The following is a 25,021-nucleotide window of genomic DNA, read 5'->3' as shown; positions in this document are numbered from 1 at the left end:
AAAAGTGATGTTGCATATTGCATCCTTTTATGACAGATGGTTTCAAATGGATTAATGAGGTGAGTGTTGAATTCCTAGGTTGTGGTTAATATTTAACCTCCAGCCAGCAGAAATCTCTAGGATTTTTACACCCGAGTGGTAAAGAGGCCTTTCTAATTGAACTGTTGGATACACAGTGCTAATTGGAAGAATCTCTTGCTAAGGAAAAAAACAGATGTTGGAAAGTAGAAAATAGAGACACCTTGCCACAACACTGGCATGGAGCTGGTTTTGTGGATTAACAGATTCTTTAAAGATCAAAAGACATAAATGCAATACTTGTCCCCTGGAGGGCGGTGATTAGGAAGGACACAAACTAGATGAGTTCATATTATACTATGTCAGTCAAGTGAAGAACAAGACAGGGATCAGTGAGAGAGAAAAATTTGTCTTCATTTCCACACAATTTTATAATGGAAAAGATTAAACTTATCAAAAAAAATAAGACCCAAAACAAAAGAAGCTTCAGCTGCAATAATTAATCCTGTCAATGCACTTAGGACATCACATCATTCACTTGCTTGATATAACCAGCGCACATGGCATGCTGTCATCCCAAGTTTTACTCCTGCAAGAAATCCATTCCTGAACAAACAGGTTGTTACCGGTGAGGATAAAGAAGGGTTCACAGAGCCACTGAAAAAAATTTTGATTTTCCAAAGCCTTCATATTATCCCAGTCTGTGCAACAAAAAAAATTACTTATTTAATGCTGACAAAATAAAAACATTCAAGGCCCCATGCAGCACCTCTCTGATATTGATTGTTGTTGCTCCTAGTAGTATAAAGCTTTAAAAGAGATCGAGGTGCCAAATCAAGGAGTACAGGTGCTAGAATTAGCTAATAATGCTTTCTGATCATCAGCACTGCCCTGGAACATCCCATGAGTCGTTTGATAGTGACAGACCCATTCAGCAGGAAAACCAATTATGGTCAGGAAGCTTGGAGTTGCATGAAAGCCCACGTACAGTTTTCACTCTGCCTGTAGACCAAGCCCTCTTCCAAGAAGCTGCTGCTGCTCAGGACCATGTTACAATACAGGCTTCCCACACTAACAGATCTGCCTAGCATCCATCACCCAGTGCCAAGCATTTATTTTAACTCCAAATCCTGTGCATTAAGGGCTCCCACACATACCCCTCCTAAATGAAGACTATGAGAGTCATGGCTTTTCCCAGATTTTCAAGTTCACTATCTAGTTTTCTGGACACCTGGAACCCTCTGCTGTTGGACATTCAGAGAAGCAGCTAAGATCCCTTACACTACACCCGTTCATGCAACACCACCCCCAAAAAAGGGCATGCATAGATTTCTTTGTCTGGGAGTACAAAGAGCCAAGTCTGTTCCTAAGACCTGTAAAACACATTACACATCTATGTTTCTGCCCACCATTTGTTCTATATCCTGTACCTGTAAAGATGATCAGTCTTGCCTAAGCGTAGCATTTGTTCTTACTGAATTGCCTCCTTTTTTTGTTTTCAGATAATTCCCAATTTGCCAAGATCATCCCGAATTCTAACTCTGTCTTCCAACATCCTTGAAGCCTTTCCCAATGTGATGCTGTCTGCAGTCTTAATAAGCATATTCTCTATTACATTGTCCAAGTCTGTCTGTCTAATTCTGGTTTTAGTGCCAAAGCTATAAATCAAGAGATGCATCACTGTGAGAATGAGAGCAGAATCCATACACCTCTTCAGTATTTCCAAATGTTCACAGTTCTTTGGCTAAGAAGTTACAGAAAAATATATCGCTTTACAGTAGGCAGAATTTTTCAGACACTAAACATCAAAATGGTTGTAAGAAAGACCAAAAGTCAGGGCTTGTAGCTAGAACAATTTAAACTGAGTTTATATGTGTAGAGTTGTAGGTTAAACACTTCAAGGTGGTTACTTATATTCACTCTTCATTTACATTTTGAAGTAGCTATTGGAAATGCACTGTACAATAATATCTACAAGAAGACAAAGATCAATGAGAGCAAACCAAATCAGAAATAAACAGTCTTTATGTAAATATTTAATATTCTAAAAAAATAATTATTAGGCCATTTCATTTCACTGTCTTCTTCCTGCATTTACTCTTTTCCTAGAATACAGATGAAGTTATTCTGAAGTGACTTACTGTCCCCCTGCCTTTCTTCAAGAGAATGGAGAATACAGTGCCTGATCACGCACTCTTATACTGTATTTATCTCCCCAGTACCTGGTTCACAGAGAGCCTGCATAGGCTATAGGTAACTCCACAGCATTACCTCCCGATACTCTTTCACAGAGTAGGTTTTCACTATTCTGTAACAAACTAGGGAAAAAGAAATTAAGAAACAAATGAGTATTTCTTAAAAACAGAATTAATGATGAGAATAACCCAACTGTCTTTGAAACCTCCTTTGAACTCTTTGAAACCCAAAGAAATTTGTTTAAAAAACTTAAAGCTTTTTCATTATAGACAAATACAGATTCTTGCTGTGGCAATCACAGCCAAAAGATACAGTCATATGGACCTTGCCTACAGAAAGCTAGCTATAAATGGCTGAAGTAGCACAAATTGCTCTCGGAAGGACCCCTGCTTTGGTCTTACAATTTCCCTAATTAAATTTCTTTTTTTTGCCATGTATTTGAGAACTAATAATAAACATGCCACACCTAGATACAACCCATTTTACATGATTCTCACTGCAAATCAATACAGGCTCTCAATACCGCAGTCACAATCCTGTTCCAGTGCAATGAGTGGGGGTCTATATCAGTGTCTTCAGTGCAAGCTAGGTTACACACAGTATGAATCAAATGCCCCCAACATTTTTTTCTTGGCAGGAAAGGGTAAGAAACTCCTTAATATTGTACGAATACTGCCAAATAATTTGTGACAAATGAAAGACTGATACTCTAATTCAAAGTATAGTCCATATATCTGTTCATCCTTCTTTACAAAGTCTTTATACATTCATTTCCATGGAAGGCTCTCACAGAAATTGTTGTATATTGTATTTTTGTAACTTTTGGAGATGAAAAATATGCACATATATATATATAAAATACATATATAAAATACATATACACAAATATATTTTACATATAATATCTAAAATATGTATAGAATATTTTTACAGATTATAAAATGCAGGATATGCTCCTTCATGATTGGCAGTATCTATGGCGTATGCCATATTTGTTTCATGTGCTCCATTTCAGCATATCCTGGGTAGACATTCATGAGCTAAAATAATTAGCCAAACTGGAATATACAATAATTATCCAAAATGGTACTTATAATTCTGCTCTAATAAAAGGTGATGAGATCCTTAATGACTTCAAGCAGTAAGAAAGGGCAGGGGGGAAGAGAGCTAGAAGCTGTTCTCATTATGAAAACTGACAGCTCTTGGTTCCAATTTTGTCCCAAACTGCCACACAGATTAATATTTTTCTTTCAAAGGCACATTTTTATAAGAGATTACGTTTTCCTCTGAAAGCAGAACAGCTCCATTCAAAGTCGTTCCCATTTGTTGCTGCCTGTTTCTGCCTGGCTGGGCTGCAAGCCTACTGTAGCTCTGCGGATCTGTGACCTGCACTTCACTCCCTCTAGGCACTATAAATAATTTCCATGGAAACAGCGCTGAAGAGGATATCTGCAAGCTGAGAAGATATCTACAGCACTTCTGTTAGATTTATGTCTTGTCTTTTCTTCCCTCCATTTTCTCAGATAAACCAACATGAAACACATTTATTTTATAAAATACTTTACACACACAACTGAAGTTACGGAAGAAATAAAAGACACAGGAATACATGAAGGAAACTCCAACTCCACGATGTGTATTTATCTATTTATAGATTATCTTCACACCCTGCATTCCCATTTCCCCTGAGAAAAGAGTACATTGCATCTATACTGCACTTTTTTCACCCAGGGAAGGACTGTGCCTCGCTCATCAGGGCCCTGAGCTGGAACTACATGTATATATGAGGTTTTTAATGAAGATTGATCTAATTTATACCTTGAGGAGGCTGAGAGGCAGAATAGAAAGACATGAAATCAAAGCAACAGAGCCCTGAAATAGCCTCCCAAGACGCCCAAGGGAGGAACTGGATGCTGCGGGATGCCCTGCAGCCCAGCAAAGCGCGAGCAAGTGAAATCTGCAGCTCTTTGGGCCTGGATGGCAATTTAGGACATAGAGAAAGTCAGCTAACTTCCCAGCCCCTTCCCTTCTGGCAATGTAAAGGCAATGTTCACAGCGTGGGGAACAGTTAGGAAAGAATCTGGAAACCCACCAAATCCAGTTCCCTCGTGACCCCTACGCAACAAGAGTGGCTGCACCCTGGCAGCGCACCGTCCTCCCTGCCTGCCCGTCCCGCGGGGGAGGCCGCGGCCGTGGGCCTCCCAGCAAGCATGGTGGCGTTGCTCCAAGGGCCCGGGGGCCGCGGCAGCCTCCCCCCGCTGCAGATGCGGGGCTGCCTCCGCTCCCATGGGGCTGCCTCCGCTCCCGCCGGGCTGCGCTCGCCCGGGCTGCCTGCAGCACAGGAGCTCAATCAAAGAATCATAGCAAACCCATCCAACACAAGCACCGAAGGAAAAATAACCATAACTACTGCTTTGCTTGTTACTTTTCAGTATAATAATAGTTGTCACGGAATGCGACAATATATTTAAATAATTATCCTTATATGCATTACAGGAATTTTTTTGTAGCTCCTTCTCCCTTCCATGTTTCTCTTGCGGGATCTAATGTATTCTCACATGAGTTTCAAATGCTGCCTCTGAGGTTTTTTCTTTATTAAAATATAGCAGAGATTCCACACCATCCTTTGCAGCTTTGCCAAGCATTTCAATCTCTTTTTTGTGATCCAAAATACAAAACATTGCTCTCACGTCAGGAAGAATTCCTACAGTTCACAGTAGTACCAACACATTAGCACCAAACAATGACTCAGGTTTCCTCAAGCCACTCTTCTAAAGCAAATAAGACTTTAAGAAAAGATTGCCTACTAATACATAAGCCATATATTCATTGCACATTTGCAGGCTTTTCTTTGTAATATAAACTTAGAAAAATACTTGAAAAGCCGAGACTCTCCTGGAATTTATTTAACCAAAGTAGTTCAAAAAAATAACAAATAGAAGATAATTCATCATAATAGATACCTGTAATTACATCTTTTCCTATAGTTACTGAAGTCCAGAGATTACTATTCACCTAATGTGTTTGACAGTTCTCAGGTCCAGTAGTTACACAAACAAGAGTTTCAAGATTAGAAAATGATTTCTTGTTTTCAATATAAGATATCCTGAAGGTAGCTATTTTTTAGAGAGTTTTCAGATCCCAACTCYACCTGTCAGAATTCCCACTGTAACTACTTCAGGTACTAACAAATTATTTAACATTCTGCATATTACTTAATTCTCTGTTCCTTGTTTTATCACTCTAAAATAAGTATCAAATAATAGTTACCAATCTTCCTTCACAGAATTATCAAGAAGGTTAATTAATGTTTCTAGCACTCTTGAGATTCTCAGATGAAAACACAGTGCAAATATGAAGGGCTTTGAAGAAAATTTGAATTAACTGTCATAATCACCAAAGACATATTTCATACTGTTAGTCTCAGATTTTCTTTAGTTTACTATTTATAATATTCTTCCTAAAGTTACCATTTGCTGCAAAATATCTTCACTAATTTGAAATCCCTTATTATGCCTTCCTTCAGAAAAAAAAGCAAATTGCATCCATAACACATTAATCATAATTTTATCTAGGCAACATAAGCGAAGCTAGATCATGTTTTTGCAATCACCTCTGTGCAAAGAGATGGACTCGGCACCTTTCACTTCTTTCATGCCTGGAAGCAGCCACAGGAGAGCAAAAAGGATGCATAGCTGCATAACTATTTCTTAACTCCTGACACCAGCTAGATACCCCATTTGAATTTGCTCATTGGGAACAACCACCCACAACAATAACATACTTAATTTACCCTGTTCTTCCTGCCACTATAGTTATGTACCCTAACATTCAATCCCTAGTTTCCCCTATCAATCATTTTGAATTAACAACAAAAGAGTAACATAGGCTTTTTATGAAATATGGTCCAGGTATTATTAAAAAAAAAAAATCAAGAATATGTGGATTAAGTAACAGTAAAAATACATACATTTCTACTAGATTTTGAAAATCAAATGTATCCCAGTTTCCTTCTGGCAGTTTTCAGTGGAAAGTCCTTTGATTTACAACTGAATGCTCATGAGAGACATTCATTTAATAACTGGAACAATCATCCAATAAGAAATCCTATAAAGGACAGCAAAAGAAATAATTTTCAGAATTTAAAATTGTGATATTTGATTCCTGAGAAATCATAAACTGTTAGAAAAATTAGATAGTCTGGTTTTAAAATTCTGCATACCTGGTATTAGCCAATAAGCTGCATTTAAAAAAAGATACTGCTCAAAAAAAAGTTCCCAGAAGGTTAAAATGCAGTTTTGGTCACCGGAATGTACGCCTCCAAGAAGGCGATGCTGTTGTGTCAATAGCATGCATGTATTCAGTGTCCTCTTGATTTTATTTACAACTGAATCTGATGCAGGTTCTAATCTCTGTTGTATCCAGGGTAACCCCTTAGATTTATTTCACTAACAAGAATCTGATTTAGCTTTATAATTTGGAGTTTGGACTTACCATTATCATCTAAGCATGTTTTAGCCATATTAAGATATTTCATTATCACACAACAGAACTATATTTGTCCAGTATGTAAATATTTATGAGACTCCAGTCCACATACTATCTGCTTTAGCTTATTATTTGGTGTGGGAATGCAGACCAATTAGATATATCAGGGGGCTTTTACAGACACACATGGAATTGTCTTATACTAAAATATCTTGCTCTTTGTTCAGTAACCATATCAGTTTGAACTCAAATTCTGTGAAAGCTTTTTCTGAGTCCTACAATTCATTTTTAACTAATAGCTATTGGCTGCATTTGCTTCGCTTTCTGTAAACAGCTTTAAGATTGGATTTTATGTACGAGGGCTTACAGAAAATGCTGAAACACACAAGAAAACCTACTCACAGAAAGAACTGCACAATACAAACACAAACCTGGTTAAACACTCACAGACCATTACCATGTCAACATGTGAAATCCATAACAACCAAGTAAAAAACCTAAATCTGCACTTTGGATTACTAATGAAATCTGTTACGAGTTTTACTGTGCTTCAAATAGATTCACTTCAGAAAATCCTGACCTATTTGAAAACATGTTGAGTCTCTGTTGCCCAGCATCTCACACATCATTTCTAATGAAACAAATTTGAGATAAATGCTACTAAAGCTGAATGGCAATGATTTTATTCTTACAAATTTTTCAATTATACTCTTAAATTTGCACAAATGCAAATGACCTTAGAAGGCAAAGAGTAGCTCTACAGACCAAAACTTAAAGTGGTTTAATTAATCTAAAATCAGTAACTTATCACTGAAATAGCTACTCAATTTATTATAATACACAGTTGACCACTATGAGATTAATTCTTTAGTCCTCAGTAAGGAAATCAAGAGAGGAGTCCTGCCGCAAACCCCAGTCACTGAGGATATCACTAGCTGATCCTCTTCCGGGGCCTAACGCTGCTCCACGCTTCGTGTTTGCCACGCAGGCTGCTCTTGCAACGCACCTCCCCCAAACCCGTCGTTCATGTGAGCCAACCGTGGCCTTAACGTTCACGTATCATGCCTGACACTGACTCTCATTTTACACCTAGGCCTGGCTATGAAATTTCCCATTAACCAGTATAAATTCCCACTTACCAACTAGCTGTCACAGCCCCTCTTTTTTTTTCAAAATTTCTCTCTAATGAAACTTTTAGTTGAATCTTTCCATGGGAATTTTTTTTACTTAAAAAAGAAATATCTGAACACCCCAAAACTCAAAACCTTTACACTTTTGGGAACAAAACCTGAGAAGATCAGCTTCAGGAACGTTCTTGCAGTGAGAAGCTCCCCACGGGAGCCGTGCTCCCAACTCCTCACTTTGCTCCCTCCGTTTCCCCGGGGGTCCTGGGCGGCCCCACGGGGCCCCACGCTCCCGCGGCTGCAGCGCTGCGCAGGCTGGCCCAGCGCAGCCCGACGAAAGAGAATGCGACATAAGCCATTGAAAACACAGAACTGGCACTGCAGCTGCTTTATAAGCTCCTTTTTTTAGTTTTCAGCCAAATGTTTTTAGCTGAAAACTTTCTGAATTTCAGTTTCAGCCAACCAGGAAGCTCCCACAAAGACGCTTTCTGAATTGTTCTACAGAGGCAAAAATTAGTAAAAGTATTTCGTAGCTACTTATACCTGTGCAAGTTACTCCCATTCTAATATACCTAGGAAATTTTCCCCTTTATTGCTTTTTTCACTGTTTAGCTTACCCCAGACCTTCATCTACTCCTTGCTAACTCATTCCCTTTGAAGTAAGGGACTCAGACAGCGATTCCCCCCACACCCTTCATTCATTATGGACCCTTGAAGTTGCTGAAGCAGCACAAAATTCTGGAAAAGCCCCAGTTCTGGAAACCCCAGTTAAGGATGCTGACAAGTATTTCTGTGACAAATCTTAGATTTCATTTCTTTTAATAAGGTTTTGACTTTAGTAGCTACTGAGGAAAGTTTAAAACATGAAATAAATGCAACTGTAAGCAAAAATGAGGGGAAATAAGAAGAATCTTAATCAATGTTTTTACTCTCATTTGGGGGGGCTGACTCGTGATGTTGAATGAATGCAGCCAGTAATAATAATCAAATATTTCATTCTCAGTCTATTTATAAGACCAGAATATTTTCAATTCATTAAATCTAAGAGTTAGTTTTCTTCCCTCTTCCTATCACACTAGAGATTTTTCATACAAGTGACTACTTTTTTGCACTTAAATGCAAATGATTTCTGATGAAGTTTTAACATGGTAGTATAAAAATTGCTTAAAGCTCTTGACATGTTAGAAATAAAATCTATTTATATCTCCATTTTTAATGACAAAAGAGAGATGAAATCATTTTTAGAAAACTCTATTTTAATTCTGTTTTATAGAAGCAAATTGTGACAAAAAAAAGTTAGCCAAATCCTTAAGGGGAAGTGACCGTAATCTGAACCATAACCTTCAAGACTAGCTTAGATTCCATCAAAATACATAGATAATAACTAAAGATGTTATCACAGTTATAAAAGCATCACAGTCTAGGTGAAAAAAAAAATGGGAACACAAATATTCTCCTCTACAGCACTAATACAGAAGGCTTAGGGTGACTTAACAGCAGCCTTCCAGTACAGGGCTGTTGGGAAGATAAAGCTCTTCACAGAGATGCATGGCAGGAGGATGAGAGACAAAAGGCACAAACTAAAATGGAAGGTTCTGACTTGACATTAGGAAAATGATTTTCACCACGAGGACAGTGAAGCACTGGAACAGGTTGCCCAGGGAGGCTAAGGAGTCTCCATCCTTGGAGTTTTTCAAAACTCTGAGAAACCTGGTTTGAACTTAGTGTGGATCCTGCTCTGAGAAGGGGGTGGGACTGGATCCTGGGATCCCTTCCAACCTGTGTGACGGAGTCTATGGGTGTGCAAAAGCTGTAAGTATAATTTCTCACACATACAGATTCTGAAGCATCCCAGAGTCTGGATTTTTTCCTATATTTCTCTTTTTTTATGAGAAGGAACTCCAAGGATACAGGAGAAACATGTTAGAAAACTCTGTCAGCTTTGGAAGGAATGGGCAGATGATCACAATCATGTCGCCATGACTCGGAGCAGCTACTTGACTTCTGAGCTATGGCCGCTTCCTGCATACAAGTTCTCCAGTACCACCCACCGCCACACGAAAGCAGTGGTCTAGGCTTTGCCAGTGTGGCGGACCATCCCAAGATTCACAGCTTCAATTCAGAAGCAGTGGGTAACACAGTATATGCCAGGCCTCCGTGCAACTGTTTACACCTCTGAGCATTCACATCTTCCCTATCTGTTTACATCCATTCTAACTACCGTTTGACATAACTGACCTATCTGGATATCTTATCTCTTCAGCCAAATGCAGTACTGAAGCATAAAGTCTAAATGAAAACAAAAACTCCAGAGATACTCAAGTTAGTGCAGTCTTTAAGGTCTTAACTGACCCTCTTTCTATGAGGGGCCTTTCTTTGCTGGTAGTTGCAGAAACTCATCCCCTAAGTTTGGGAAGTGCTGTACTGTCAACTTCCAGTTCCGTTTTCACTGCCAAAGCAAAAAAGCAGGACAATTTCTGATGCTATGGTGAATGAAAACTCAGCTGCCCTCACCATGCTTACTGGTGCCTGGTAATTTTTACATCTTTGGTAGCATACATGTAAAATCATGGCTGCAAACAATAATACCCAGATACCAGCAGGTTACAGCCACTGGTTTCTGCTGTTACCTGTGGGTAACGGCCACTGGTTTCACACCTCAGCTGTCGATTTGGAGTGGCACAGGAACTAGTTGATACATTTCTATCTCAGATGATTCATCTCCTTTTACAGATATTAAGTTCTATAGTATAATTACCAAATAGTCTTTCACGATCTGCTTGCCCAGAAATGAGTACTCAGATCACCTGGGACTAGGCTGTAATTAATAATGAACAGTTTTTTTTTTTTTTTTTTTACATGAACTAGTTTCTGCAATAGTTTTTCCACCTCACAGCTATTTGCCTGATAATTGGGCTAAACAGTCTTCAGTTAAGGGTCTCCTTTTGTCATTGTACAAGGGGGTCATTGCCGTATCTTAGAAAGTAGGCTTCTTTCTGCATTATTCCAAGACATGAGAAACACTTACGATGTCATAGTCCTTCTGTAATTGGGTATGGCATAAGCCTTAGGCTCCTACTACTGTGTTTTTACAAAGGACGATGTAATGCTGCAGTTTTGAATTATAGTATCTAGGATTGAACTTCCCTTTTATTTTCAAAGGATGCTCAAGAAAAATAATAGCTAACATGCTGCAGAGGGGATGTAAAACACCACTGCTTTTTACAGGATGGGAAACATACACATTTATTATGTAGATTTGTATAATGATAAAATACTTCTTCAAATAAAACATATGGCTTGTGTGTGGGGACACACAGTATCACAGACATACATCCATATGTAATACATATATTCAGTGAAGCAGAAGCCAATCATTGTTTACAGACAGACAAAAAAAAAAAAAAAAAGCAAGCCAGAAAACTCACTTTCAATCAGACATACTGCTGCAGAGATTGTAGTTTTGTAGAAGCTGAAGGAAAAAAAAAATAAAAGCAGGGCTGTTGGGTGTTTTTCCCCCCTTAATGACTCTTTAATTTTTATCTCATCCTGCCCCCTAGTGGGAGTGCATGCCACAGGTTTGCTGATTTCAGAAAGGCAAATTGGTAAAATTCGGTAAAATTCCACCCCAAAACAAACTAAATGTCATATATAGCTATTTGTAAGAAATAACATGTATCTAACTTGCTCCAGGGAGGATATAATGAAGTAATAACAGAAAGAGTACGTTAGTATCATACAACAAAAGGCTATGTGTTGAGCCTGCCAAAAATTAACAAAACACCTGCATTACTTTCACATGCTCTCACTTTGAATCTGTTACCTAAGAAGCAACAATGTTACTTGCAAGAAATATACTTTTTATTCCAGATAGATATTTAATACTCATAATTAAATGAGACTGGCTAGTAAATATATATAACTTACATAAATAAACATAAAATGTTCATTATTTGCTGGTGTTTTAGTAAAGGCTCAGGATATAGCATTATCTACAGGGGGACAGAAAGTTTATTTGTTTATTTACAGATGAGATAAATTCTTCTATTTTACATCTAAAATGATCAAAGATCACAGATCTGCTGTGGGCTACAGCTTGGTAGTGGAAAGGGTGCTTTAGCTGAAAAGGTAGCAAGGACAAAAGCAAACTCAGAGGCCTTCAAAATGCTAGCATTTACCATTCATTTAATTGCTACTACTTTGCTCTCACTGAATGACTCCTCTAAGAGTTACAAAATAAGACACCACCAACACACTCAAATCCTAATTTTCATCTCTTCAACACATTCAGCCATGCTTAGACTTTCTTTGACATACCTGTAGTGCAAACTCAATTCCTTCATCCCATTTCAGCTGGACACTTCCATATACTCAGGAGCTCCCCAGCTCAGCCACCTCACACACCAGCATTTCTCTTGCCCTGAACTTCAGCTGCTGCAGACCCTAAACCCCATGTACAGCTCACTCTGCTCTTGTCTACACTAGGTTTGCTCTGGGGGTGGGGAAAATCATCCAGCTCCACTTGGGTCAGTGAAAACACCAGCACTGCAGTCTCTAACACAGCAGAGCCTTTGAGGCAGCAATGCTTGCATCACCCTAGGCGAGTCAACAAAAACAATTCCCCTGGTATTCTCAGGTGTGACAGAGATAGCCAAATCACCTAAAAAGGACATTAAATGAGGCAGGGTGGGAGCCAGGAGAAAGAGTGGGATCTACAGCTACTGGGGGAGCAGTGTTGCGCAGGCTGCTGAGCCTGTTCTTGGGCCACCGCAGCCCTGGCAGATGGCTGCAAGGGGATGTCAGAGATCCTGGGTCAAGTCCCAAACCAGTGCTCTTCACAGTTTCTCCAGGAGATTCACAGTACAGTTTCCCTGAGCGCTACTGTAGCACTTTCTCGGTACAAACCCTTATTTAGCAAGCTGCTAACATATTCTGCAGGAAGTCCAGCCTCCAGCTGGTCTCAAGGCACCTCTGGTCGCAGTAATAATGGCAAGGTCAGCATGTTAAATGGAGCACACTCACCTCCCCACACTCCAATAACGACTAGGCCACTTGATAAACTAGAACAGTCTCAGCAGCAGCCAGAGCTCTCTTCACCCTCCTTTCCTTCAGGTGCATCTGCTGTTGTCATCTGTCCAAAAAGCAAATGAATGCTTACACCCTTCCTTGGTTTCCTGCTGCAAATAGCAGGAGTCACTTTTTTACAAATATATATGCAATTTGACAGAAGAGCTCAATTCTGATCTCATCTAGATATATAAACCAGGAGTAACTATGGACATATGTAAGTACAAAATACTGGAATACTAGAAAAGAGCAGAAATGAAAGGATATATGATTTCTATATGCACTGTGGCCTGGATTCTCAGCTGGTATAGATCAGCGTGATTTCCACTGCCTTCAACTTAACTGCTTTACACTCAGCGAGAATCTAGCCATGTGTGACAGCTTTGGGCAAAAGGAGATTAGACATCTTACTGCAGTTACATAACAATTTGCTATGTTGTCAATTTACAAGTTACAATTAGAACGGTCTATCCTGCAGAAACATACCTGTGTGCATGTGAAAATGCCCTAGGCTACATGACACAAAGTTCCATAATGTCTCTAACTAATCAAAAATGTCATAAGAAGGGGTAGGTTGCAGATGAAGATGATCTGCCAGCTGCAGACTAAAACAAGAATGTTTAGAGAACAATTTCTTATGGCTCTGAATTACCACAGTACAACCTTTTCTCTACATATCAACCCAAGGCAGACTAATTTGTGCTCAGACATTTAGGGATTACATGCTTTTATGAACTGCATGCACTGGGATACAAAGGATTGTGTTTTCAGTGCCATTTGACAGCTTATTTTAATAATGCTCTAACCACATAATAAAAACCTGATGAGATCTCAGTTTAGTTAAGTTCAGTTAAATTGCCCAGGGTACGAGTAGGTGCTATAGAGGCTAATTAAAAAAAGGCGCTCTCTCTGTTTTCATTGTAACACAGAAGGATTCTGGTGCATCTCCACTGACTGTAATTGATTTAGCCTCTGATTTATATAAATTTATGCTCTAAATAATTCAAATAAGGACCTGATTCTGCAACCCCTGTTTGTTTCAAACAGGGTATACTCAGGTGAATAACAGCATCTATGTTAATATTCTAACTAAACAGTGGAAATAAATAGGTAAATAAATGAAGAGAGAGCATCGCAAAGGGAGAAAGTCTCTTATTTTCTGTGATACTATAGATTATAAAACACTGCCATGTTTAAAGTTGTTTGGTTGGGCCATTTGGCCCATAAGCCTCTTTCTTGGCACATTTGGGGAAGAGGCAGATAGACAAGCCCTGCCTACTCACAGACTGTCTATGAATCAGAGAGAGAGAAGCCCAGCAAAGCAAGGGCAATCTTCCTGAAGCAGGTAACACATCTATGCCCCACCTCTGGGCCACAGAAAGGATCCCTCCGAGAGCACCCCCAGGGTTACTTTCTGCTGGACCTAGAATGGAAGAAATTCTTCCTAGTGAGCTCTGGGACTTCCAAGGCCTCTTTGCATCACACCTCACCTTTACCTGGTGTAGAGGAGCTGAATGCTGTGATGCTTTCATCCCCAAACACAGAGCTGGAGCCATGGTAGAAGGCAGCAAAGCCTTTGGGCACAGCTCCCTGTTAGGCTGCTTCACATCTGTGGTGTTGCTGACCAGGTGAGCTGACTTCTTTTATCAGACCAACAGATATAGCTGGAGAAAGAAACAAGTTTTCAAAACACATGGTCCTTAACAGACTTTCTGTGCCCCGAAGTTTGTCTTTTTTCCAATCACCTGGTCTGTCTGATACAAGGTATCACCTCTGCATGTCAATCTTGCACCTTTACCAAGCACTTAAAGTCATCTGAAAAAATAGAAAAGCTTTGGCATTAGAAAACAGATACTTCCTTTAGTGGATAGGGCTGGTCATTACCAGTGTCTTTGGTCTGGCCTGTTCCTGCTGCTGAACACTGGTCAGTTGCCCTCATCTAAGCAGTGTGCAGCAAATTCATTGTGACACTTGTATCTGTCCCTTCTCACTAACATCACACAGGACAGTCCCCATAACTTCACAAATTCTTTCACTCAGCCCATAATGGGGAGGAGGGGGGGAGCGGGCCTAAAGGAGGAAGGTGTTTCAGTCATCTTGTAGAATGTGTGAAGAATTCCATAGAAAAGATTACGTCTATATAACCATTAAATGGCTTCTATATAACCATTAAATGGCTGAATGAATTCTACAAAAAGAGGAGCTGCTTGGCATTCCAGTCACCCCACTGTGATACCATTAGAGGACTTGCTCTATCTGCCCAGGATGCAGAAGTTAGCTAACTCCCAGACAGGACATTTAAGCTGCTTAAAGGAAAGAAGCAAAGTACATGTTTCAAATCCAAAAAATGATTATGCATTTTCCTGCAGCATCAAGTACAGCACAAACCATCCATGTGCGTGCGTGCGTGTGTGTGTGTGTGTGACTACCAGTTGTCTGGACAAAGGAAAAAATAAAACAACTTCCAATTGTGCAAATTTAAAAAATCTATTTGAGCTCACATTCTGTAAGACTGCATCAGACAAAACATGTCACATTGACAAAGCATATCACAAATATTTGTATTCAACATAAAAAGAAACAAACCATATCCAATTAAATATCACACTGCCTTTGAGAAAGAAAACAGAGAGAGGAGGCTAAGAGGGCTATCTGAACTTGGCTCAGTGACCAGAAACGGTAACTAAGGAACCTACCTCACTTCTTGCACATGGCACTGATTTGTTTTTTCACTGTGGACTGAGGTCTGTGGCAGGGATCTTGCTCTCTGCAGCAATTCAGCATCTGAAAAGACTCACTGAAGAGATCTTGTGGCAATGCTTGGTGGGGGTGGTTGGGTTTTCCATGTCTTTGGACTTCAGTCAAGTGCTTCAAGCATTATGACCAAAAATTGAATGACCCAGTTAGGGAATGAAATATTCATAATTGTGTATCTTCCATCTCCTAAGCAACCGCATTTGTCATCTTTCTTGTTTCTGAAGACCTAAAATATAAACACACACATTAAAATATTAAAGCAAAAATATGCATTATTATTTCTTCAGAAAGACATATGCTCCCTGCTACCTGAGGGATTTTTTTTATCATGGCTTATTACTACTGGATGCTAGAAAGACATTTGTATCATTTCATAGGAGAGGTGCAAAAGAACCTGCTGGCTTGTTTTAGAGAGCTCTCATCCCATTTACATTATGCTTTTTTGCGGAGAAAATGCCTTTTGCTCTAGCTGGTTTTGGTGCCAGATTATTTAATATCTGTTTTCCCCTGATATTTTCTAAACCCAGAAGACAGTCCTGGAGCCCAGAAGACTTCAAGAGCTCTGCTGAATTTATTGCAGGATAGGAGGACCTGACTGTGGACTGCAAATTCCAACCCGGTTCTCCTAAACCATAATTTTCACCCTGAGAGGGAACGTGAACTGCTAGGGTTTTGTCTTAATTCAGGATGAAAAAAAAACTTAAAAAAAAAATCATTTGAATGTTTTCCTGGAGAAAAATTCCTATTCCCAACTGACCAAAAAAAAGGCCTAGAAGCCGCCACATAGAGACAGAATCTTACTTTTATGCACCTACTTCTTGATCCATGATAAACTTTTAATATGGTTAACACTTACCATCCACAAAGGGACCTTTGTAGCACAAAGGGTCATTAAATCTTCTAACTTTACCTCTAAAAGCTTATAGAATTTCTTCATAACCAACAACCACCCAGTCTTGATTTGAAAGAGTCAAGCAATGGATAGTCCATCACCTCCTTTGATAGTTCACTCCAGTCATTAATCCCACTGACTTACAAAAATTTTGCCTGCAACACTATAGAACCACACAGATATACTCATGGGAGTCACCCTCTTTCCTGGACAAGGATTACAAGTAGGAGCACTGCTGCTAATGTGGCTGTAGGTCTGCAGTCCAGCTTCTCATTGCTTGGGGGTAAAGAAGTGGCTGCTTCTGCCTGGGCAGAGGTAACAGTTTTGAGACATCACGCTTTAGAAATACGCTGACGGCCTGTTCCCTCAGAGCTAAGAGCCATCAGGGAGCCCAGTTTCCCTTTCCTACCTTCGCCTCAGGTACTACAATTATTGTTTTTATGTTTCTACCAGTACAGACAGTCTCTTCTCATGCTGCTGTTTGGTACATTTGTGCTTCCATTTGTCATTAGATTTCTACAAACTATATTACCTGAAAATCTGGACCTTCACTATAATAATGAGGTAACTTTTATACCAGCATTCAGATATTAAAAAATACAGCTATTTTTAAGAAGCTGCTAATAAACCTAGGAGTGACATCACTATTCCTTCATTCCTGAGACGTCTCCAAGGGAAAAAAATTGTTACTTTACTGCAGTAGTGATTATATACCCCCTGACAGGGGTCTGACTGTGCTAGGCACAGTAAACACATGATATAACAAAGTGCCTTCCTGGCTCAAACATGTTACATTTTCAGCATACATGACAACAGATGGAGAAAACCCTGGAGTATCAATATTGCATGCACCAGAAGGGATTCTTCTCACAACACATGAATTACACTGTTGCTACTTGTACTATGAGTCCTTGGTCCAACACCATATCTTGCAGGACTAGAGGTGGAATTAGATTTTCTTTCAATTTCTGCAGATTGAGTGCTCCCTCCCACACATTTCATTTTACTGCTGTCAAAGTTCATTCTCACTGGTATTGTCATTTTTATTTTGAAAATGTTTTCAGATTACAAGAGGCTGCAATGGAAAGAATCACTGACACAAACCTGGCATGCTTTTCAGCAAGCAGTAGAAGGAAATTGCCTGCATTGCAGCCATGACAAGCAGCACAGCCCACTGGTAAGACAACTTGTTTTCCTCCTCAGAAAGCAGCACAGAACATGGCTGCAGCAATAGTCATCACCCACTTTGGTATCTGCCCACTGGAGGTCAGCAACAGGGAAAAGGACAACTTAGCAACATGTTGTGCTTGAATATGCAGGGTCGGGAGTGTTTCTGCAGCAAACGACTGACCTGAAAGCCCAGATGGTTTGTAAGCAGTACCCCTTACAAGCAATTTTCACTCAGGCCAAGCCAATTTAAAATTTGTTAGGCTTGCGTGTACTGAGAGCAGCTTTTGGCATACCTCAAACACACTGTATAGTGTTTTTCATTTTTGAGAGGCTTTGTTTCTTCTTCTGATGTCTAATACATTTGAACTTTCATAGAAGGACTAATCAAACCAAAAGAATACTCTTTCATAGCCTGTGTGTGGACCAGATGCACTTCTGTTGATGTTGCTGAGAGATTTCTCCCAGTGGATTTAAATTGGGAAAAGGAACAGGCCATATGGTAGTAAAGATAATTTACATAGCACCTTTTATCACCAAATATCACAAAGCACCTTGCAAATCATCTACTGTACAGGAGGAATTTCACTCAGTACTGAAATGCAAATACCTTTGGGGTAAAACTTGGCAGATACATAATAGCACACAGTAACACTGTGAAACAGCTTGGAACTAGTTGTGAAGAATAAAGTCATAGCAAACTGAAACCATACAGGGAATGTAGGTTGACAAACTATAGGAACAAATTGTGCAGTTTTAGTCTGCACAATTTGACTCTCTGTGTGAAACAACAATTCATTAAAACTATTTTCTTCCTTTTGACACATGCAACTCTATTAAAGTGATATGCAAATAGACATTCAAAATAAGACACAAAACTAAGCGTGTAACTTCATACTAGTTTTGCAGAGTTACTGTACATAGACACTGTAAATGTGTATACATTATCTTAATCTGAATGTCCCAGAAGCTAATATGGTCAGGAAAAGTTACACTATTTTTAATATTGATCATTATGAGGTAATGTGGGAGACACTGACAATTTTTGATACTGTCATGCATGTCACTACATAAGTTAGAATAATCAAGAAAAAGCAATTGTTTCAAATGCTATAAATTTTTCTTTCTATCTACCCCAGCAAAAGTGAACAACAGGAGAAAGAGCACATGACAGAGTCTAATATCCATTAGAGTCAGCAAAGAAAACAGTCACTATTTAATTTTCAAATGAGACTCAACATAAAGTTGCTTTAATGAGTCCCATTTCCTGAAAATGTCACCTTCTTTGCTTACCATTCTACCACTGATGTTTTGTTTCACACTAGATTATTTGTCTTAAACTATCTCCTCTAGATGTATTCACATTATTTTTATGTGCTGTTAGAAGTCAATTCTAAATCCTGCTCAACAAATTAAATGAATATTAAGCAGACACAAAACATAATTTAATTTATGCTGTATATTTATAGGGCTCCCAGAACAACTTCCCACAGAATCATTCACTGTACTTAATAGGAAACAGGAAATTTAGTTTCATTTAACAGGATTTTGAGATGAGGTTTTCAAAGCACCCAGGAAGTTCAGCTGCCAGATCCTATCTTTTGAGCTTCTCTTTCTAAGAATTGCTGTCCTCTGCCTGCAGTAAGCCAAGCCTGGTCACACAGAATCACAGCACTCTTAGTATCATGCTTACCCTCATTATCTAAACCTAACCACAGTGGCCTTTCTCCTCCCAGAAAGGATCAAGATGTATTGACAATGTTACTGATCCTTTATTAAATGACCAAAAGGCTTGTCCTTACTCAAGGGAAGTACCAAGGGCATCAGCTTCCAGCATGAGTAATCTTCTGTAGCCCACAGTGCAGCATTTTCAGCGTGGCCATGTGACAGCTGCAAAACTTTTCCATATTAAATTAGTTGCTAATTAGGAACAAAGTGTTTTCTTGGAGATGTTCAAGTGCTTAAAATTGACTGTGACAAGATACAGTCTTAGGATATTCCGGTTCACTCCAAAGGAATAACAGCTGAGACTGTACACTATGAACACCAATACTTTGCTGTCGTGAAAATTATGGGTTAGAAGAGATGCCCAGAATACCATGAAATTCACATCTCTGAGGGGAAGCGGTGTGCTGAGGTTCTGGGTGCCTCTTGCTACCTGTCACGCGCCTAATTAGCATTCTTGGAAAATGGGCACTAGCACTATCACTCCACAATTATGATGCCCATTTTCATGGTCATGTTTTGTTCACCCTCCTGATTGTAGTACTTACAATCAGAGTTGCAGACTAGCATGAATGCAGTGCACTCAACCCCCAGGAGTGATCTGCTTTTTTTATTCTTAAAGTAAGAATCACATGCACTAAAAGGACGTGAAAAGACTATTATTAAACTACCTTTAAATATGTTTAATGGTACCACATGCTGACTCAAAAATTCCTTTCCTCCAAACCTATATAAAGTGCAGGGTCTAATTGTGAATGCTTTCATTACTGTGTTGATAAATGTACCATATCATTTGTTCTTTTTCAGAAAAATTTCACATAGGCCATTTTTAATAAAATGTTTTGAAGAGAAAACTCCAATCTATCTATTTAGAAGAGCAATCTTAGCTTCTGTAGTAAAAATAATAATAATAGCACTTACAGTATTTTAGATCTTCCAAGCACTGTATGGATATTAAGTAATTTGTCTGTATTGGCAAGGTTTGATTTTAGTTTGTGTTGGACAATAAGTAACAGCAGGCATCTCATTTCTTTCTTCCATTAAGGTATTTTCCCCTTCCCATTTTCTGCACATATGCCAGATGAGGGCTCAGCCTCCCTGTCAATGGGAATTCCAGACATCACTCACTGGTGCCACTGCACGGTTTGAATTTGCTTTCACCAGCCAGAGGAACCCACCTGACACCTACCATCTGTAAGATCTCTTATGAACACAAAGGAAAAGATTTCTTCTGAAGCCTGCTCTATTGCCATAACACTGAACTGTCCTAGGTATAGTTTCACAAGGGAATATCCCAGAGCTTCAAAGCCCTTATTTTTCTAGCTCCAAAGCCCTTAGTTACCACCATAACTAATGGAACCAGAATAAGTCAGAATCCTGCTTCCAGAATCCAGCGTTAGGGTGGAAACCCATGATGAACACAGTCCCAAGGATGGTGCTTACACAAATGCAAGAAGAGAAATTATTCTCTTTGGTTTTTTTTCAGTGTAGTCCAATGAGGCAGGGCTTGACAATTTCTGTGTGTAGGGGAGGCCATTTCCTTTGCAGGTAGCAGGAAGTGTAGGCAGAGAGACTTAATTCTGCTCCACGCACCAGGGCCAACTGGACAATAACTGCAATTTGTAAAGCCAGGGCATGTCACAGCAGCAATGAGAGAATCTGCTATTCCAGAAAACACTTGCACTTAAATGTCCTATACGCCCATTGCACCCAGAAACTAGGAAGTCAGTACAGTCACAGTTCCTCTTCAATTACACAGCATCTCTTCATTTGAAGGGCTTCAGTAATGTAAACTACCCATGTTTTTGAAATTTCAAATTAAATCAAGGAAGTTGAGGAGTCTGCAGATGTAAGGAGCATTAATTTAGTCATCTCTATTGGCAGAAGAGCATTTAATGTTCAAGTGTATTACAGACATTTATCTTTTGCTTACCCAGGAAACTTACTTCTATGAGTTTGTGAGGGGAACAGTGCCAATAGACATTAAAATAAAACCATTGGAGCAGCCTGAGCTTGTAGCACTTCTCCCACAGTTGAGAACTACTAGCAAGCAGAGGTGGAATCTCACTTCCAAATGCTACCAACACAGAGGTGAGGCATGTCCAGAGTCCCCAGTGGCTGTGAATGTGCTTTGACCTTGTGTTGCTCCACCGTCTCCCCTATCTCATAACAGTGCATGTCCTGAAAGAGCTTCACCACATGCTTGGTTCCCCTGGGACTGTGTGGCTGCCTCTGCAGAAGGACTTCTGAAGGGTTGTGCAAAACCCTAAGTCCCTGCTGTGGTGGCCAATACAAACCAGCGGATCTAGAAAAAACAGCCCTCGCACTGTGATCATCCTGTCTTTTGCCAGTACCAGTAGGCAGTGCTCCACTAAGACACAGGTCTTAGGTCTTGGGAATTTTGCCACAGACACAGCAATTCTCTATCACATGACCAAAGCAAATACTAGTTTCTTAGGTGCTCAAGTCAATCATCTTTGAATCAGACATTACTTGTTAAGCTTTTCTCTTGAACAGCTAACATTTGGGTGTGGTTTGTATTTCCCATTATATTCAGTTGTGTTCTGAAGTCTGTTTCAGAGGCTGCAGTGGTTACAAATTAGGTTTTGATGACAAGATTTAGCAGGGTGGGATTTGTAGAGGGTTGGATTTGCTACAAGAACCTATACAGCTAAGGGAAAAAGACTTTTCTAGATCTGAAGCAGCTGCTGAAAGGATAAAGCAGAACTGTTTATCACTGATGACACACAGAAAAGATTTCTGAGCTGATGTATTGCACAGCTTATGAAAGATCAGCACAGGTACACAGAACAAATTCATCGTTTTCTTTTCTTCTTCCCAAAGCCATAAACCTATGTTTCAAAAGTCACTGTTGAAGTGGAGGATGAGATGGAAAAGTTGAACTCTAACCCCATTTTCAAGGACAAGCCTCTTGCTACTTAACCCAGGAATTTTCTGTCTTCTGTTGCATTCTATGCTGCCATCGTCTGGCTCTTTTTATAAAATGCAACATTTGGTAAATCTCTGTCATCTCCAGGCCTGAGTTTTTCCCTGGGTAGGAAACTTCAATGCTTTTTGTAAAGATTTTTCACAGTAAGGATTTCCCTTTGTCCAAGCAGCAAGCCTCTCTCTCTAGCCACCACACTCCCCGAATATTTACCCAGACTCTTGGCCAGGCATCCAGCTCCTTTTGCCTAGCTTAGCACTCAAGGTAGAGGGAGGATGTTGATTTATAGGTCTTTCCATCCTCAGACCTACTATTCTGATTCCAAGTTCCCTCAGTCATCCACCAAGGATTTCTTGATAGCAAGCCAGGCAGTTTTAGCATGCCAGCCACCAGGGTCCTGACTGCATGCCCCAACTCGGGGAATGCAGACATCTCGCTGTGGACAGTGCCTTTCCTCAAGACAGTAAATGGGTGTTACCAACTCTTCCAGTGATTCACTTAAATATAAACAAGTAGTTTATTTACTCTGAGGTAAATTATTTTCTGCCTGACAGGGCAAGGACCAAAGGTGAGAGAATTTTTCCAGTCAGGTTACGCTGATCTGAGGCCACACAGCTTCCAAGAGATCACAACCTTCACCTCCTTCCCATTTGACTGGCAACCAGAGTCCGGTGTACAGATTCTGAAACATTGATCTGGCTAGAAATTAGTTTTCTGTTAGCTGATAAAACTCAGGGAGCCATGAAAGCATTTACACTAAAGCAAACATGGGGGAGGGCAATACATACAGTAACCTTTGCTACATGTCCAGATTGCAACAAACCACCCTGGGTCCCCAGGAAAACCTTTTTTCTTCCAGCGCTTCCAAGGCCTGTCTTTGTGTCTACTCCCTTTAGTCTCTGCCCATGCCACAGGCTCCCTGCCTGCTCTTTCTGGCCCATCCTGCGCTCCAGAAAGCCTGCTCTGCAGAACACACTCAGGTGCTCCCAGAAAAGGTGCTGCTTCATCTTTGTGCCAAAGGATTCACCCCAACTGTCGTGGAGGCAAGCAGGGCGAGGAAGGAAGGTTGCCTGCCTGCCTCTGTGCTGCCCAAGCGCCCCCCTGCTGACAGAGCGGAACAGAAAGGCACCGCACGGTGCACTTGTGTCGTACACGAACTGCAAACAAGCACACACAGCAGACACCTCTGCCACGCAGCACATCCACTGGATTAATGAGTGCAGTTCTTGACAAGTCACTAATCGACCACCACAGGGAGACAACAGCATGGGGTTACTGGGAGACTTTCCAATATGCTTTCCTTCCTTCCTTTTCCTGAAACATTGCTCAGGAGAGTTAGGTTGGATGAGGCTCTGCTGGAGCTTGGGACACACCTTTTTTGGAGTGTGGGGAATTTCTGTATACAAAGGAGACAGTTTGGCCTGTAAAATTAGAATGAACAGTCTTGGGGCAAACCAGAGAAAATTGCATATGAACTTGAGGAAAACCAGAAAAGACAAACCTGAAAAAAGAAAAGGAAGACTTGATCTTAAAAACATTAAGAACTGCTGCTTGGATTTAATCCCCACAGCTGAGTCCTGAGGAATTCTGCAGAACCTAAACTGAATTAAATAACAGAAATTTCTTTAATGAACAAAATAAGAAAACGATTAATACTGGATATGCAGAAATCACCACGCATTCTGCCTGGGTACTAACTTCAGTCACAGTGGGCTGACATTTTCAGTTTCTCCATTTGTTATTTATTTTTGTACTGACAGCTCAGAGGTGGGAGAAATAGGCTGGAGGATACAACAGCTGAATCAAAGCTTCATTCCAAATTCAAACCTGAATTGGACCTGAATCAATAAACTCAGGTCCTGAGCACCACTGTGTGCCTCCTCTAAAAAGCTTCACTGACCTGAATACAAGATGAATGCCTCTCTTGTTCATCCTGGCAGAACTGGGCTGAGATTTTCAGGTCCATTTAGGAATTGGTAGAAATGGAACTGGCCTCCCAAGTTTCAGTCTAAAGAAGCAGCACAGAAAGCAAATGCACAGCTCTGTAACTATACTCGTCTCAGCACAGCTAAATATTGAAGGCTTAAGGAAACACCTAAAATACAGGTATTTGCAGAGGAAATGTAGGAAAACCATTTATTGGTCATAAGTAGTTTTCCTAGTCAGTTTTCCTAGTCTTGACCTGTGTAACTCTGGAGTAAGGAGAACTTGGAGAAGAAACATATGGTGTAGAAATCAGTGCGCCACATGTTCCTCACTTATTGGCTTAAAAAAAAAACAAAGAATGCTTCATTTCATTTTTCAAGCAGGGTCTCTGTGCTTCTGGAGAGTGCTGATGCCCTGTGATATCTGTGCAAGATAGCGTTAGGACTGTACACACTGTATTCCTCCTTGCTTTCTTAACAAAAGAATCATGTCCTCAGTGGTGCAGAAGCAACACAACACACTGCTATGGAGGAGACCTCAAAGCCCACTCAGCTGCTTCACTGGTGTGTATTAAAATTAATGAGTTTCTGTTACAGAAGGAAAGAGGTGTCCTTACATGAGAATGAGATCTATGATCTTTGTATGGTAGCACAACTGCTGAGCAGCATGCAAATCTGCACAGCTTATTCTCAGAAAATTAATTGCTTTTATCAG

At 40.0% G+C, this 25,021-nt stretch overlaps 1 long non-coding RNA gene across 2 annotated transcripts in view; it reads right to left on the bottom strand.

Moving 5' to 3' along the window:
* LOC112961941 overlaps positions 1-25,021 on the bottom strand; it is a 115,396-nt gene that overhangs the window by 69,643 nt on the left and 20,732 nt on the right. For both annotated transcript variants that reach the window (XR_003252167.1, XR_003252168.1), the window contains exons 3-5: positions 15,590-15,876; positions 14,390-14,557; positions 12,849-12,957 (exon numbers count right to left, since the gene is read on the bottom strand). This is a non-coding gene — a long non-coding RNA (uncharacterized LOC112961941). The remainder of the gene's footprint in view (positions 1-12,848; positions 12,958-14,389; positions 14,558-15,589; positions 15,877-25,021) is intronic.

Source organism: Apteryx rowi, unplaced genomic scaffold (genome assembly GCF_003343035.1).
Source record: "Apteryx rowi isolate R43461 unplaced genomic scaffold, aptRow1 scaffold_14, whole genome shotgun sequence".
NCBI classification, from domain to species: domain Eukaryota; kingdom Metazoa; phylum Chordata; class Aves; order Apterygiformes; family Apterygidae; genus Apteryx; species Apteryx rowi.
Note: the sequence above shows the minus strand (reverse complement) of the source record. Positions and strands in the feature narration are given on the sequence as shown.